The sequence below is a fragment of the Neolamprologus multifasciatus genome, chromosome 1 (genome assembly GCF_963576455.1).
Source record: "Neolamprologus multifasciatus chromosome 1, fNeoMul1.2, whole genome shotgun sequence".
NCBI lineage: Eukaryota > Metazoa > Chordata > Actinopteri > Cichliformes > Cichlidae > Neolamprologus > Neolamprologus multifasciatus.
In genome coordinates, this window is record NC_140439.1 from 33,106,156 (window position 1) to 33,125,314 (window position 19,159).

Consider the following 19,159-nt stretch of genomic DNA (forward strand, 5'->3'; position numbering starts at 1 on the left):
AACTTTATAAGCCCTCAATTGTTTTTTAATTTTCATTAATAGTTCGCATCCATCAGTTAAAAGCACTACTTTTCATTTTAGTTGTTTTAGAAATACTTCAGTCAGAACATATATATCAGATATATCATCTTCAGATGTCTACTTGCTTTAAACTGCGCAATCACTTCAAGTGCGATTGGGACCGCCTAAGTTATTATAATAAAAGGTAAAAATACATCAATGAAGATGTAAACAAAACAAAACAACACAACAAACATTTCAACAAGTTAACTGAACTCATTCATTCATCCTCCTTTTTCCCCATTTTAATTTTTATATCTGCATGGATGTATTTTAAGGATTTTTTTAATCTCTCCAAATGCTTGTCGTTTTACTGGCACTACAAAAGTTAAACTAAAATGAAAGTGTGGGCACAAAAATAGAAACGAAAGGAAGAAAATGTGACTTACCCAAGGTCTTTTAAACAGTGAAAACTCAAATTGGGTTAGAAATTAAAGGTTTTATTTGGACCGTCCAAAACATCCAAGAGACCTTGGTGATATCTCGGTGATATCTGTGAAGTGTTTTCTTTACTAGGGCTACATTAAAAAATTATAACTCTGGATAGTAATGTCAGGACTTCCTGAACTAGCCAGCCATACCAACAAGCCTATTCTAAGTAGTATATTTAACATTTCTTCTCACCAAAAGGTTGACTTTTTACTTAATTTGCTCCACAGACTCTGATATTTGTAGAGATGCTGCAACAATGATGATCAGATTTTGTCTTGTGGGCCTCTGTTGTAAATTATCAACAGTTCTGTAACCCCTGCACTACACCCAAGGGTGGGTAGGTAGAATTGAAACCTGCATTTCACGTGAAAAAGTGTGAATATGCAGCGCAACCTCTGTTAATAAAGTTAAAAAATAAAATAAAGGTACTTTCTATCAGCACAAAATCCATAAAACATTAAGTGATATGCTTTAGGGCGGTTCAGTCTCTTTAAAGATCATACACAGATCCTTTGCTCTTCTAGAGCAGTGCTCCTTATCCAGTAACAACATTCATGTCTTTGGTATATTCAGACTCCGTTATTGTCCTTAGCTGTAGTCAGTTTACTTGTAGGTCAATATGTCATAAAGGGTGGCGATCGTAGCTCAAGAGTTGGGAGTTCGCCTTGTAATCGGAAGGTTGCCAGTTCGAGCCCTGTCTCCGACAGTCTAGGTCGTTGTGTCCTTGGGCAAGACACTTCACCCATTGCCTACTGGTGGTGGTCAGAGGGCCCGGTGGCGCCAGTGTCCGGCAGCCTCGCCTCTGTCAGTGCGCCCCAGGGTGGCTGTGGCTACAATGTAGCTTGCCATCACCAGTGTGTGAATGTGTGTGTGAATGGGTGGATGACTGAATGTGTAAAGCGCTTTGGGGTCCTTAGGGACTAGTAAAGTGCTATACAAATACAGACCATTTACCATTTAAAGCTGAAATCAGTTTTGTTTCAAGTTCTGGCAATTCAAGCAAAAGGACTGCAGTAACTGGGTGATTGTCCTACCATAGTGCTCCCGCCAAACGGAGGTCTGTCTTCTTCTTTCTGAAGATTGGTAACTTGCCATCACTAGAGTCCAAGGCAGAGTCCAAGGTCCAAGACACAGTATCCTTGAGAAGTCTCAAAAACCTAGCACAGACACCAACAGGACTGTTATTGTGGGTATTATTGCAGAGTATATCCTGAATAGTAAATTGATAAGCACCCCAAACTCACCAGAATTGTAATGAAAATAGATATTTAATCAGTTTTGTTTATTGGGATTTAATTTCTTCATATTATTAATAAACGATCGGAAATAGGGAAATGTTCATATTTCTATTTTAAATAAAACTGACTTTGCACGAACCAGTGTGTGAAGTGACCCCTCAAATTATATGGCAGGGAAACACCTGTCTGGCCATAAGCTAATCAGTAACCCTTAACATGACACTGCAGTTTAATCAGCCATTAAATGCGTAAAATCGTTTTCATTTTAATTCTGAATTCTAAAACGTAAACCATAGAAATTGTACACAGAATACATCTATCATGAGCTCAGGAACAGTACAAAATGTACGCTAAAATAACATAAATATCAAAAATATACATACAAATTAAAAAATATATTTTAAGTGATTATACACAATGTCTTTTACATATTTTCTTATGGATGAATAAAACCATCATTTAGGCTTTAAGCAAGCAGAATACTTTCCTTACAGCTAAGCATAAAGCACCATTAGACATTGCAGAAGCGTTTTACCTGTAATATCTTGACAGTAAATTTTCACAGGTGTATTATTTAGGTCACGCAGTTGCTATGCATTGCGTTAAAACACCTATTTGAACACAAATGAATCTCCTTTCCAAAATGTTAGCTAAGAAGTTTTCGCTAACTCAGTTCCGTTGGTCTTGCTAGGCTGGATGGGCGGGACTTTACGCATTTCATTCAACAGGAAATTCTTCCTTCTCTAACCAATCAGACACCGAATTCGACCTGACAGTCAATGATTGACCAACCACGAAATAGTCCAAAATAAAAGAACAGTTTATGGAATTTGTTATATATATATATATATATATATATATATATATATATATATATATATATATATATATATATATATATATATATATATATATAGATAGATAGATAGATAGATAGATAGATAGATAGATAGATATAGATATAGATATAGATATAAAAAACAAATGTAACACTGACACGAATGCCCTCTTTTTTGCAAGGACACGCATCGTGAAACACAAAGCCCCAGCTGCATCATTACCAAACAATATACCTTGTATTTATATTTAAACATACCTTGATGTTGGTAAAATATGTCCTGTTTGTGTTGCTGTATAACATTGCCATATGTTACAGAAAAGTCTCCATGTGATCGGATTATTTTGAGATCATGAAAGGCCTCTGAAAGTCACCATTTCGTAATATTAGAAATTATGATGAATTTAAAACAGCCTTCTGCAAACCAGATTTCGTCTTTTTTCCTGCTTTCAAAAGATCTGCATCAGTGACATGAGACAGTTACCACACTTCTCTTCAGTAGCTTCAGGTACATCTTCATCTTGATGCCAATATAAACACCAATATAAAATAAAATGATGAGCTGAAGGCCACATAGATGCACTTCTTTATGACTGTGTCTTGATTTATTTGGGACATAGCATACCTTGGGGTAAAACTGGGAAAAACGACTCTGACTTTATTTTTATTTTTTTCAACTATTATTTAAAAGCTTGAATTTTTATGAACTTTAGGCAACTGGCTGATTTTTTCATCTTTCACATATTTTATAAGATACAAATTGTTTGAAACCAGATAGGTTAATGGCGAACTGAAAAATACAGAACTCATATGCCTTTAAGAGCCTGTTTCTTTATATGACTGAGGCAAACAACTAAAATGTGCCAAAAACACTTTTTCTGCTGCTTTGGCATTTAATGGTGAAAACTGCCAGTGGATTAGGTCGAGAGCTGCTTAGATTATTGTGCGTTTCACAGGAGATCATAAACACTGTTATTCCCACTTGGCAAAAATGGGGTCACCAGCATCTCCTCACAAGAAACATTGTTCTACGTTAAAATTCAGTTACTGGAGCTACACCACCCACTTTCATTGAAATGAGCTGTATTGGTTTAGGAAAATATATTAGTTTTGCCATGTTTTATTCATCCTCAAGCAGAAGGACAGAATCTACATTGTTTTCCATTTTTGTCCGAACTGACCGACAACCCCATCTGAAATATTGTTCTTTCTCAGAGTTGCTATGACAACAGGTTGTGTGACTTCCACTATGGATTTTACGCATAGCAGAGAATATTAATTCAGTGTTGCCAGCTGATATTCATGTTCTCCACTGTGGAGTGATTACATTTCATTCACAGTGTATGGGTTAATTAGTAAATATATGTAATTAGTATTTACATGGCTTTTGCTCAGGAGCAGTGGTGATGAAATGATGGAAGAATTACAATTCATCTCAACCAGCATGTCATTAGTTGCCATGTTTTATGATTGTCCTCCTCTAGACAACTCCCATGTCTTCGACACAAAGTTGCGTGTAATGAACTCGACTGAGATGTAAGCAGCATTTATACTGTTTGCAATAATTTATTGAAACTTAAAATTACATATTCTAATAATTTCAAATACTAGATTCCTTTTTTTTTGCCTATACAGTAACCTGTAATCACATATATTGAAACATAATGTATTTTTGAATTAGTCTTTTTGAGATGAATTAATAAAGTAATCTTTATTTTAAACCCACATCCACACCCTCTCATTATTAGCTATTTTATGTAAGCGTGCTGTACTACACGTCTTTGTAGTTTGAGGGACTTGTTTTGTTCCCTCCTCTCGTGTGATTCTCAGGGGATAACTTCACCAGCCTTTTCATTAGATACGCTGCTGAACTGCTCAATAAAGCAAACATCTAATCAGCCAGTCACATGGCAGCACCTCGGTGCATTTAGGCACGTAGACATGGACAAATGACTGCTGGAGTTCAAACAAAGGATCAAAACGGGGGATGAAAGGAGATTTAAGCGACTTTGAATGTGGCGTGTTTGTGATGCCACACAGAGCATTTCAGAACCTGTTGAACGGCTGGAATTTTCCTGCACAGCCATCTCAAGGGTTTACAGAAAAAGAAAATATCCACTGAGCAGCAGTCCTCTGGGCGACAAAGCCTGGTTTATGCGAGAGTTCCGAGAATGATGTCCAGACCTCTTTAAGCTGAAAGGAAGACAATGGTAACCCAAATAACCACTCATTACAACCAAGGTATGCACAACAGCATCTCTGAACACACAACACATTGAACCTTGAAGCAGGTGGGCTACAGCAGTGAAAGACCACACTCTGTCAGTATACTGATGGCTGCTTTCAGTAGGATATTGTGCTGTTTTGTTGAACATAACAGTGAATTCTCCATATGCAAATGGCTTCCACAGTCATCAGATCTCAATTCCATAGCGCACATATACAATGTGTTGTATACATAGATGTGCTCCTGACAAATCTACATCAAGATCTAGGTAACTATCTTTTATTCTTCATGCATTTTTCTTTCATAAAGAATGACAATAAAGAATCGTTTATGCTATTTTGTCCATACAGACTAAAATCTCTGAAGAATGTTTCTAGCACCTTGTTGAATCTATGCAACAAAGAATCTGTGTCCAGTCTGGTACTAGCAGTGTTGGGGAGTAACGGAATACATGTACCGCCGTTACGTATTTAAAATACAAAATATGAGTAACTGTATTCCGTTACAGTTACCGTTTAAAAGGTGGTATTTAGAATACAGTTACTTTGTTGAAATAAATGGATTACACGGCGGTACTTCCCTGTTTCATATTGTGGCGGGTCAGGACTGTTTGGGTTTTGTTTGACAGCTACGTTCTGTTGTTCCAGGTGGCAGCGTTACGGTTGCCATGGTTACAGGGTGACGCTCTCTCTCTCTGCCTGTTTCCTGGGTGAGAGAGGCCTTTTTGTTGTTGTTGTGCTAAGCTAACAGGCAGAATGCTACAGGTATAGCTCTAAAGAATGTAGCATCATAGGCAGTGTAGTCCGTGCTGCAGGGAGAATGGACTGCCATACACGTTATGTGTCTGTGAGCGAGGGAGGGAGAAAAAGGAAAAGTACGAGCTGTCATCGAGCAAAAACGGGAGCTGGAAGCATGTAAATATAATAATAACCACTGCAGCCAAGAAGAGTGCCTGACGAGCCCAGTTGTAAGTAAGCTATTAAGACTCGACTGTACACCGTGTTTGTGTTTTCCTCCAAAGACAATAAGTTCCGTTGGAGCAGCCTTTCAACGCCTCTCTCTGTCTCTCGCTAGCAAAGTGACCCAGACAACAAAGTAAAGCTAGTTTTCGGCTATGAGCCCGACACCTAACCGATGTATTAGTCAGAGGTCCCTTTACTACGGTTCGGAGCCGCGGACCTTCAGTGACAGGAATAAATCACAGCAATAGTACATTCACGTAGTTGTAAACAGCATGATAATATATTAAGTAATCCAAAGTATTCAGAATACGTTACTCTCATTGAGTAACGTAACGGAATACGTTACAGAATACATTTTGTGGCATGTATTCTGTATTCTGTAATGGAATACATTTCAAAAGTAACCTTCCCAACACTGGGTACTAGCCAGGTGTAACTAATAAAGCCGTCTGTGATAGTAAATCATTTCACCTGTCAGTGGTCTTAAAGGTGTGATGCACAACAAATGTAACAAGTTCACCAGATTCAAACTTGACTTCAAAATGCTGGATTGCAACAGTGTTGCAACGGCAACGCCACAAGGAAATTGCTCTGATTCGATATTGTGCTGACTAATTTGTTTGAATCATCTCTGAGGTGTTAGAGCAGCCAAAGTATATCACTGTACAACATATTGTGACAGCCCCAGGCCTCGTGGTAGGTGTTTTCTCATTTCCTCTAATTTGTGCTCCCTTGTCTACTCTGTCCTCCATCCTGCTGCCCGTGACCCAGAAATCAGTCTCAGTGCTGAAGGATGTCTCTGTTCCTAAAATGCATCTGGAGGACACAAGACAGAGGGAAGAGGAGGCTTGTTGGAGGAGCTTATACAGTAGGTGTAACCTGTGGTTTTTTTACCTTCAGTGTTTAAAGCGTCATGGTCCACAGCTGGAATACACGAACCAAACAAGAGGAGGACTGTGTGAACAAAACTTCATATGTATTCATATGTTATTATTATGTTTAAATGTGCTGCCTTTCACTATTTTCTATATCTTGCCACGTTCTCTGTTATGAATTTAATTAAAGGTATCTGTAAATATAAAAGAAGTCACAAGAACTATTACACCAGCTATCAGAAATAACAGCAGCTATCTGACAAAACAATTAACAATGCAGGTGTGTCCAATGTCATATTTAAAAGATGTTGCTATAAACGATGCCTCAGAGGTTACTCTTCATTTTGCTTCTTTTGCTTTCACTTTTTCAGGTCCCGATCAATAGGTTTTCATAGTTAGGAGTTTGCGTATGTCAGTTTCCTCCCCCAGTAGTTCTCTTCTCTCTTGAAAGGCTTGGTTTACAATTTCTTTGCATTGAATGCTTTGGAGTTATCACTAGTTTTGTAACCAGTTCAAGCAACAAGTTGTTTTGGGTTATCAGCTGCTCTATTCCAACACGTTCTCACTCCCAAAGCGTAACATTTTACGCTAGGTGACAAATCGTCAACATATTAAGTTTTTGGCTACCCACCACATTCCTAAATGACGACCTCGGAAAAATGAGGAAATATGACAACCGTATGGACTCAATCTACACAGGTTCGCTCTTTTCCTTCAAATCGCTTAGAAACACGCTATTTAACATCATTAAAGTCCTGGTTAAGATCAGGAAAAAGGTTATGGTTAGGGCTAGGGATAAGGTTAGGTTTAGGGCTGGAATACAGGGCTGGAACGTCTATTACCGCGGGAGCATCATTGCACTGGATTTCAGCCATAACCCGCCGCGTACCATAAGAACGCCGTAGGTCTCCTGTTGCGCGGGACGTGACAAAACGTCGGCATGTTACGCCTCGGGAGTGAGAACAGGCTGTCTATTCGGTTCATCTTTAATACACTTTTCAATAGCTTTTGACTAAATTGCTGTGTGGATCTCCTTTTTTTGTTATATCGGTGCAATGTTTGTAGACAGGCAAATTACCAATATAAAATTTTGGTGAAATATGGTGAAAAGTAGAGGTGGGAATCACCATACATCCCACAATACAATATTATCACAATACTTAACGCACGATATGATATTATTGCAATTTTTAAAAATATTTATTCAGATTCTGTACATAAAGGTAAACTTTATCAATATTCTATTTTATCTAATATCAAAGTCTCACACTCAGTCTTTCTCTTATTTCAGTTTTATTGTTGACAAACTGAACGGTTTGTATTACAGTCTAGTCCAACTTAACTGAATGCAACCATCTGGTACAATTATAGCTATTCTGAACTATGCAATTTATGAAAACTATGCAGCCCCTTCAGCAACTGAAGAATTTGAAAGTAAATTAAAACAAAATATAATTTTACATTAACTAAAAAAGTTTTAAACTTAATTAAAATAAAACTTGTCTTAAATTAAAATAAGTAAACTGTCATGTTTATTGCTGCCAAAAAAAAAGTTAAACACATTTGGACAGTGAAGGAATGTCAGGATTCTTGCTCAGAAAAAGGATCAACATGCTCTGAAGTCAGAGCATGTTCCAGTCCACAAAAACCTTTTTTGTAACAAAACATCGATTTCTGCTGTCCCTGTATCGATACATTATTAGCAAACAAAATATCACGATACTACACAGTATCAATTTTTCCCCGACCCCTAGTGAAAAGATTTTTTTTTAAAAAGTTTAAATTAGTTTAAAACGAGGATAGGCTTAAAAGGAAAGGAGCTTGTGTTAGACAGTGAACACAATGAGGAACTGCAGCCACAGCAATCACAAGATAAACAAGGATTTTTTTAAAACTATGAATTATGCAGACCATCTCTCTGGAGTTTCAGAATAAAAATACGGAGCTGGAAATGAGCATAATACACTCACTTTAAGGGTTAAGTTGTACATTTGATACAGAATTTACCTTTTGATGTTGGTCCCATATGAATGAACCTGATAAGCACCAGGAGCAGCCAGAGTAATATGAATTAGAGCGAGCATTGTTGGGTTAAAAGTCCCAGCCAAGTTTGCCATGTCCCTGCAGCAGTGCTCTCTGATGATTTGACTGACAGGTCAGTAAATGAGGGGCAGTACCTGAAAGCCTCGGGGATTGGGTACAAGCTCTCTGTGTGCATTCTAATAAGACCCTGCTTTCTGAGCCTCACTGCCAGCTTGTCACATCCTAAACATGGCCACAACCCTTTGGCATCAAATTTTAAAATACTGGGTAATTTAAAAGCCTATTGTTTTCCACTCTGTATAGCTAATTTTGTAAAGGGGTGTACTGTTAATTATTATTTTGGTGTGTAAAATTGAAAACTCAACAGTAAGTGAAAATAAAACGTACACAGCAAGTAAAAACAAAGCCTCCACACTGGACACAAACTTTGTCACTCTTTCAAACCAGAGGGTTTGCTTTCCAAGTCCAATATTGCTGTGACTGATGTGTCATGGCACCAAAGGGTGTTGAACAACTTATATATATGTATATCTCCGAGTTGCCAGCGGCTTTGACTGAAAGGCAGTATTTGATGCCATGGAAATGAGAACAGGTCGGCAATTCCAGAGGAGTTGTGCTCACAGCAGTCCAAGGTTAATCTAGATGTCAACACCTGCTGAGTCTGCAGCATATTGCTGTGGGGCGACATCTCCCATCTTCCCCTATGCTGTAGAAGCTTAACACAGCAGCGGATTCCTCCTCTTCCTCTAGCGGGAAGTGTAGGGGCTGGCATTTCTGTTCTGCCATGCGTGACGGTTCCTCCTGGCAGTGTTGGCTGCTGACCTCCTTACGTACTTGCTTGATTGCTTCCTATCCACTCTAGCCACACTCCCATACTCCTCTATGATATTCTCATATGGGCTTGAATGCAGGATATTTATTTTAGGTGGCTTGGAGAAAGCAACATTCTCACAGCCTGTAGTTCATTGTGTAACTATTTCTATTAACTCATTGATGATATAATAATAACATGATTATGGCAATATAACATAAATAAAAACTAGTGAAAAAGAGGATAAAACAGTGTGAAAACAATATTTCCATTGTGGAAATGCAGTAATTGTAATTGACTTATATAGTTCTTTGCATTCAGTTCCAATCACTTCAATGCCCACAGGTGTATAAAATCAAGAACCTAGACATGGAGACTGCTTCCGCAAGCATTTGTGAAAGAACTCTTAATGCTTACATTAGCAAGATATTTTGGACAAGACATTCATGCTCCCAACGTTTTGGAAACAGTCTGGGATTTCCCCTACCTATTCCAACATGACTGCACATCAATGCATAAAACAAGGTCCATAAAGACATGGATGAATGGTGCTGAAGAATTTGACAGAGTCTTGACCTCAACTTAATAAAACACCTTTAGATGTTAGAGCCGAGACTGCAAACCAGTCTTCTCACCCAACATCAGTATCTGTCACGGCGGTGGACGGACTCAGGCACAGACTGAGGTGGCACGGTTCAACAACACTTTATTAATCACTCCGGTGCGCTATGTACACATGAAGGAGGGGGGGGGGGGGGGGGGGAGGTAACACCAGGGTCCTGGGGATCAATAAGGGGGAAACACACTTCTTCACACTTGCTCCGCTCCTTGTCCAAACACTCCTCACACGAGCAACCCACTCACACTCACGGGGTCCAGGAATCAAAACGGGCGGGTCCAGATAACCTATAAACATAGTAGAGGGTAAGTCGGCGGCAAGCACGGGAACAACTAATTCACAATGAAGCCAGGCAATACTGACGAGGGTCACTCAATATTCCAGAGACGAATAGCTCAGAGCCCCAGCCTTATGAAGAGCCAGAGATCAACTGCAATCCACTCGAGATCAGCTGCAGGTGCGTGGGCCAAGGGCGGGAGCCCAATCAGAGCTCCGCCCAGGCAGACAGGTAGGAGAGAGAGAGAAACACAACAAACACTTGTGGCCACACTGGGCTGGCCGGGGAGGCACAGGGACCATGACAGTATCTGACTTCACAAATGCACTTTTTGAAGAATAGATAAAAATTCCTATGCACACACTTCTAAACCCTGTGGAAAACCTTCTCAGAAGACTTGAAGCTGGTGTAGCTGCAAAGGGTGGGCTGATATCATATTAAACTCTATGGAATGAGAAGCAGATGTCCCTCGAATTCATATGCATGTGAGAGCAGACAAGTGAATGGTGCCAAACATGTTGTCAGCCAAAATGCTCAATTTGAGTCTTCCCAATGTGGAGTCCAGAAACAAATGGTGGTATTAACCCTCTTTTACAAACAGTCTAGATTTAACACTAAAACTATCCACTACTCAAAGTGACATTGGAGTGATGTCTTTGGGTTGTTTTGTAACACCAGGTGACATCTGAACGTTTAGTGTTGATGTCCATACGATCTCTGTGTACGGGCAATTTATCGTCCAAATGGTTGTCTTGGACGTCTTTTCAAGTCAAACTTACACTCATTATATATTTTTTAATACTGCTTCTATAGGGTCTGTAGTCCCATGTTTTCCGAGGGCTGAGGACATGTTTTCTGTACAGAAACAGTTGTGTGAAGGAATGCAGTGATCAGCGGACATGATGGCGCGGGCTGTTGAAGCTTAAACAAAATGACTGCTCGGTGGATTTCCAGCATAAATGTCACCAGCTTCTCACAGGCAGTTTGCAAAATGTTTGCCTCGACAAACACTGCAGAGCAGATATTCCACTTCTCACACACACACACACACACACACACAAAATTCTCACGCCTTCTGTCGGATCTTAATCCTGCTACTGATCACAACCACATTCACTTCCTTTTACAATCAGCTCTCTTCAAAATAAGACAGGATTATTTGCACACTGTTAGACCTCTGCCTCACCACTACATATTTCAAATACAACGAAGGCTATTACAGACAAAAACATGGCTGTGCCATGGGCTCCCCCGTGTCACCTATTGTAGCCAACCTTTACATGGAGGAAGTGGAAAGGAAGGCTCTTGGCTCTTTCAAAGGAAGAGTACCCAGCCACTGGTACAGATATGTAGACGACACCTGGGTCAAAATCAAGACACAAGAAGTGGAATCCTTCGCTGTGCACATCAACGCTGTGGATAAAAACATCAAGTTCACCAGGGAAGACACAAAGGACGACTGTTTGCCTTTCCTGGACTGCGCTGTGCACATTGAAGAGAATGGCAACCTCAACATCGAAGTTTACCGGAAGCCCACACACACGGACCAGTACCTCCTGTTTGACTCCCATCACCCTCTGGAACACAAACTTGGAGTAATTAGGACCCTACACCACCGGGCAGAACATGTTCCCTCTAAGCCTGAAGGGAAAAAGAAGGAACACACACATGTAAAGGAAGCACTCAAAACGTGCGGCTATCCTAAATGGGCGTTTTTAAAGTCAGCAAAGAGGCACAGAAAAGAAGATCAGACACCAGCGAGGGAGGATAAGAAGGACAGACGCAACAACATTGTCATCCCCTATGTAGCCGGTGTATCAGAGAAACTCAGGAGGGTTTTCTCCAAGCATGACATCCCGGTGTACTTCAGACCCAGCAACACACTCAGACAAAAACTGGTTCACCCGAAAGACAAAACGCCAAAACACAGACTTAACAATGTGGTGTATGCCGTACAGTGCAGCGAGGAATGCCCAGACCTCTACATTGGAGAGACCAAACAGCCACTTCACAAGCGCATGGCACAACACAGAAGAGCCACCTCCACAGGACAAGACTCAGCAGTCCGTCTGCATCTTAAGGATAAAGGACACTCTTTCGAGGATGCCAATGTTCACATTTTGGACAGAGAGGACAGATGGTTTGAAAGAGGAGTGAAAGAAGCCATCTATGTCCACTGTGAGCGACCATCTTTGAACAGAGGCGGTGGTTTACGACACCAACTCTCTGCCATCTATAATCCAGTTTTGAGATCCCTTCCCAGACGCCTTAACGCCCACTCACACCCTGGGCCTCTCGGATGAGAGGTGAAACGTCTTCAAGTAACTTAAAGAAGTCCAGACGCTTTTCTTTGCAAGCTCCTTTGACTACGATGACCTGGATGACTGAGAACCTTCACAGACAAGACAGGATACTGTAAAAATAAACCATATATATAATGTTAGCGCTCTTTTAAACTTTAAACTTTTTTTGTACTCCATTAAAAGGAATTCCAAAAAATTTTCTAAATACTTTAACTATTATTATTTTGCATATATATATATATATATATATATATATATATATAACGTATTGGCATGTCCAACTTTCATGTTCAAACTGTAGTGGGTTACACAGTTAATTAACAATTGTATCCTTTTTATTTTTAATTCTTAAAAAATATTCCCAGTGTACCTACACTTTGCACCTCACATGATTTAAAAGCTAACTAGTCTAGTTTAGCAGAATTGATCAACTTCCTGTACACTCACTCTCAAATCTGATCAGAGTTGTGGAATTTTATTAAATTGCTTTGTTTCAGATAATCAGATAATTTGACTGGCTGGTTATCTGATAGCCCTAGTTTCAAATTACACATTTAAGTCCTCCAAATGAAAGAACTTTTGCAATTTTTATTATTTATTTACCTATTTATTTTAATGCACAAGAAAGCTGAAACAAGATAACATGAAATTTTTACAAAGATATTTTTTTTAGCTTTGTAAAACTTTCTAAGAAAACAAATCATGAATCATATTTGAACTATTTCCTTCTAATTCACAGCATTAGTCAGCCAGAATCTACACTCTACAAATAAATGACTTGCTATAATGAACTTGATGGCATTTTGAAAGGTGTTAAAACTATAATTCCATTTAATAAAATATATATTTTTAAATAATTTCAATGACACTCTCATGAATGCGCTCCATGTAATTATTTCCCATGGACAGATTTTTAAAAATAATGTTCATTTTGTGTCAGCTGGCAGATTTAAAGTAAAACACATAATGAAACAAAAATGCTTTGCTGAAAGAGAGCATGTGAAATTACTTGAAAATTACAGGCCCCTTTTAGCAAATTGTGGCTTAATTGCTGCCTTCTTTCTTACAGGGAGTAACTTTTAAAGAGTTTTTAAATGACAGAAAAAATAGTACCTTAAAAAAAGAAAGACAAAGAAAGTGTGTTGACTGAGTGAAGGCAGAGCTTCCCGACTGCCGAACTGTTAAAGCCAGCCTGGTATTATAACAACAATAAGTTCTCAAGACAGTCACTACCCTATATTTTTCTTAATACCCTTATATTTTTCTGTTCTGGAAGGGCTCATTAAGAGATGCAAAAACAGCCACAGCATCATCAGTGAGTATCACCCACTTGACCCCGAACAATTACTCTGACCAAACACCGTATTTGGAAGGCACCTGAAGCCACAAAATCTCATTTCACTGGTAATTGTGGAGTCACTTAACCCCCAGAAACCTCCAGAATCTCACCCTCTCCTCTTCTGTCACACTTGCCTGTCTAATCCTCTGAGCACATTTTTTCTTTTTTCTTTTGCTTTTTGTCAAAATTAATTTATTTTCTTCACACATCAACCTAATTAGAAGGAAGGCTTGTGGTGAAAATACATCTTTATTGCTGTCATTATCAATATCACACTCCTTATCTGGGTCACTGCGCACTGATTGGCTGCATGGCAAATGGAGTGGAAATTTCCTATTTTGTTCTGAGCCTTTTATGTTTTAAACGCACACCTACTGGGGAAAAGATGCGCATACTGGAGGGAGTAAACAGTTAATAGGCCTCCTTTCCCCACAAACAACTTTTTGGGAGGGAAAAGAAAGACGCAAGAATAGAAAATAAAAAGATAAAGGTTAGCCTGTCTTCTGGGGACTGAGGGCACTATTCAATCATACTTGATAAGAAAGCCGTAAGGATTAGTCAAAGGCATTCTCCCTGGGTGGTGAAGTGGCTGCTCTGGGTTCAGGTACTCAACAAAAACACTGTTTGCAGTGAGATAGCACCAGAGACTGCTTTGAGGCAGAACAGAAGATTATGATTTCCCAGCTTATCATATGGAAGAAACTGCTTTTGATCAAACAGCAGCAGGCAATTTTGCATTCAAGGCCAGTATATTTGCCTGTGAGTCTGCAGGTAAGAGAACAAGGTGCAGGATAATATAATGAGCATAAACGCAGCTTCGCTTTTTTGTTTCACAAACTAGCTCACCTCCTCCTCTTTGCACCAAAGAGCAGATGCAAAGAGCCCTCAGCTCCCATTTCCCGTGCTTGTGTTTGCTATAAAGCTGCCACAGTTATCAATGAAGTCCAATACAAGCTTATCCACGGTGAGCTGACACAGCTGTATTAACTTCGGGATTATTTTGACAAAAGAAGACAGACCATCTCCAGTGTGGAAGGTGAATCATTTCCCTGTAGTCGTTTTGCGTTAAAAAAAATGCAGATGAATCAAGGTGAGGTCTCTTTTAAAAGCAATTTGGGAGCGAATCTTTTCCCTCTATATGCTTGGATTGCCTCTCAAATTGCTCGGCTGTGTTGCAGCACTTGATGCTGACAAGCAATACTTAAATAGAGAGAAGCAATCTTCCTGAAACATGCAACAATACAGCATATTCACTCTGAATAAGCTCTCACCATATTTAAAGCTTTCATGTCACAGGGGAGCAATCAGCCAGCTAGCTGGTGTATATGGACTGGCAAATAAATACTGTTCTGTACCCGAGTAATGTATTGATTTTCCTCACACTGGTGACCTTAATCTCTCAAATGTCCAGTCAAACTATATAAAATAAAGCCCCTAACAACAATACTAATGGGTTTTTGAAGTAGATTATAATGAGTTTCAATAGGCAACCTCTTTAGAAAAGGATGACTCATCGCAGTGTTAGGTAGCAAAGAAATGAAGAAGGAGCTTTTTGCTGATGGGAGAAGGTTCTTCTAACTCCTGGTTGATGTTGTTAAGTTAAACCTAACCAAAAAATCAATGTATCTCCTGGCCGAAAGTGATGAGTGATTCAAACCAACACCGCACCTCTGTGTTTAGTTTCTGTCAGTTTTTATACTGCCTCACTAAAGGCACTGGTATCCTATGCATGTAAGTGACATTTTGTGTTTGGATTTTTAAAGCCTGCTCTCACTTGTTCAGCTAAGTTACCCTACACCAGGGGTAGGCAACTCCAGGCCTCGAGTGCCAGTGTCCTGCAGGTTTTAGATATCACCCTGGGTCAGCACACCTGAATCAAATGATTAGTTCATTCCCAGGCCTCTGGAGAACTTCATGACATGCTGAGGAGGAAATTTAGCCATTTGAATCAGCTGCGTTGGATCAAGGACACATCTAAAACCTGCAGGACACCGGCACTCGAGGCCTGGAGTTGCCTACCCCTGCCCTACACATTGCTGGCTATAATCTAATACATGCCTCAACTCACCTGAAAAAGCATTAACAGTTGTCAATTCCTGAAGAGGATTAAAGCAACCACTGCTTATTCAGGCTGAGGTTTTTACATCATCCTGTTTACATTACATTTTAGTCAAAAAATAGCGAATGAATTAACCATTGCAATTTTTTCATCCAGTGCGTATTCACGCAAAGACCGTCTGGTTTATCTATCTTTGGAAAGTGTGAGTCACAGTGAATCTAAAAATATGCATCGTGTCTGCATGTTCACATTTAACGTTATCCTCCAGGCTGCAGGAGTCAGTTAACTAACTAACATCTTGAGCTTGACATATTATCCTGTATTTGTTGACATGTTACCACACTCACAATAATAAAAAGAATGCAAAATGCGATCTCAGTAATTCATATTTTAATCTACCAATGAACGTAACATGATACCCAACCCTGTTGCTGGTCACGTGCTCTATAATGTTGTACTGTGGACATTTATGTGCTTTTCTGTGCAGAGGAGTTTTTTGTTTCCTGTTCTCATGCTGTCCTCCTGTAGCCCAGCATGAGTAGAGGTCTCTTTTTTTCCTCTTGTACTTTTTCCCATTGTAATGTCCATTTCAGTGGTTTTTCTGTATCAACCGTTCTCTGACTTGTATCCCCATGTGATGTCTGTGTTGTGTGTGTATGGTCGGGGGGCGGGTTCATTCCACTGCAGGGCAACCTACCTCTGCATGTGGCGAATAAAATTTGAACTTGAACTTGAACTTGATATCTGTCATCACTTTTATATAATACTTAACAAAATACTTAACATAGAATTGATTCTATGAGAAATTGTGGAGACCAAAGTAGTGTCTCTGTTTTATGGAAGATTATTCAAATAGTAATACATTTTTGTTTGTGTGTGTTTGCTTATGTCTGCACACATTCCTTCTCATCCAATTCTTGGTGGTTTAAAGTGCTTGAGAAAAAGGCAACTGGGCTTGTTTAGATTCTTAAAAATATTTCACCCTAATCTGAAAGTCTTCTTCAGCTCTTTTAAACATGTCTACATAGAGCTGAATAGAAATGTGTGAATTTAAAAAAAATGAATCCAAATTGAAGTGATTAGGCACTGAAGGTTTTAAAGAATGTTATATTTCTTTATCAATTATATTCATTATTATTAGAAGAAGAATGTCCTTCTCCAGACTTTACTTGCTTTTAAATTGATAGCATATGATAAAGGAAAAGTTCATTTGCATTTAGTGAGCTGAAATATTAATCGTAAATATGCACATGTATAGTACAAAAGTCCATAAAAAAGCAAGACCTGTTTGGGTTGCAGTAAAACAGACAGTGATTTTGCCTTAGAAGCATCTGAGTGTGTTCTCCTCTTTTACTCATTTGGTTGGTGTTTTTAAGGTTTTTAACAGTTAAGTTGAAATAAAATTTTTGCATCAACTAAAGGCTTTTCTTCAGTATTCATGTATTGACACCAATTAAAGCTATATTGTTTTCTTTTATATTTCTATATGAAATCTCCCATATGGAAAAGATATATATAAATCTTATAAAGTTTTTATCTGTCTTGTATGAAACTTGTATGAAAAGCATACAAGAGTGAAAACACATATAAGATCCCTTGAAAAATTATATAATGAAACTTATATGTTTTGTATACTTACTAAAAAAAAAAATGAAAGTAATGAGAAAGTGGCCACTTTCATGAGTAAATCATGTAAGCCTTATATGATTTATATATGATTTACTCATGAAAGTGGCCACTTTCATGAGTAAGTCATATATGTTTTTACTATTTGTTTTCCATATGGGCTAGGTTGATCTATAACAACAGATCAATCATTCAATAATGTAAATGTGATCAAAATAACCGTGTAATTGTTATTTTGTTATTGCTTCTCTACATTTATGGTTACAGACTCCCTTACTACCTTACTACAGTAATGTTACTGATAATATTATTGTTATCAGTGTATTGTTATTATTATTTTACATAGCTACAGCATTAATATCATTACTGTGAATAGTTCTAAAGGTGTGCCATGCATTCAACTGTTCGCTCTCTGTATACGTGACTCATATTGTTAGGCTTTTTTCACTGAGCAGGAAAATAAAATTCTTATCAGCATGTGTACAGATAATGCTTCCTTTATGTAACTCCGCTAGCTGTTTGACACTAAACATTTGAAAACACAGTTCTGGTGTCATAGTTCAAGAGCTGCCAGATGAAATCAAATTAAACTTCCATCATCTACATTTACAAGAGCAATATTTTCATGCAGGTGTTTTTTATATTTCCAGCGTTAAAGCTGCAGACAACCTGTAATGGACCTTTGTGCAGCAAGTTAACTGACACTTATGCTCTTGCTCTCAGTTGAAAGCTAACACAGTTATCTAAAACTTAGAAAAACATTCAACTCTTCTAAACTTAATTACTAAGAAAAATGTACTGTGTCATACTTGTGGTACTTTTCCTCAAGCTGATGTTGGGCAACAGCCAGAAAACCCAAACCTCAGTATGAGTACACATGCACACACACACTGAATCCTAGCACACAAAACACTTTGTAATTGTAAATCAATACACAATTATAGTACCATCGTCATAACACACTGCTTACTGACCTCAAATCCCTGGGCGCTGCCTGTGTCTCAGCTTTCTTCTTGTTTGCACACATATGGCTAAAACAATACTGGAAACCACTGTCATTTAATGTGGACACTTGCCAACAGAGCCTCGAGGAGAAAACTGAAGTTTTTCCATGTGTGCAGATCTGCAGCAATATTCATGTGGATGGTAATATTAATTTGACTGCTTCCATCTGTTGCTTTCCAGAAACAGATTGCATTGAAATATATGATCAATATTATTCACATATTCACTTTACCTGTTTATTTAGAGTTGTGGCATATCTGTGTTGTAGGATAAGATTGAAAAGTTGAAAGGGATCATAGCTTTTGGCATTCTTAGTGTCTTAAATGTTCTTCTCTACATGTAAGGTTGACCTGATGAAGAAGGGAGGAACTAAATATGTTTGAGATTAACAGTTTTAGCTCATCATGACCTCAGAGCCATGAGTCAGGCAGTGCTTCAGGTCACT

At 38.7% G+C, this 19,159-nt stretch overlaps 1 long non-coding RNA gene across 1 annotated transcript in view; it reads right to left on the minus strand.

Moving 5' to 3' along the window:
* The window catches only part of LOC146526110 (uncharacterized), a 200,449-nt gene extending 197,907 nt beyond the window's left edge, over positions 1-2,542 (minus strand). Inside the window, exons 1-2 of the long non-coding RNA XR_014873960.1 lie at positions 2,266-2,542; positions 1,527-1,649 (exon numbers count right to left, since the gene is read on the minus strand). This is a non-coding gene — a long non-coding RNA (uncharacterized LOC146526110). The remainder of the gene's footprint in view (positions 1-1,526; positions 1,650-2,265) is intronic.
* Positions 2,543-19,159: the final 16,617 nt, after the last annotated feature.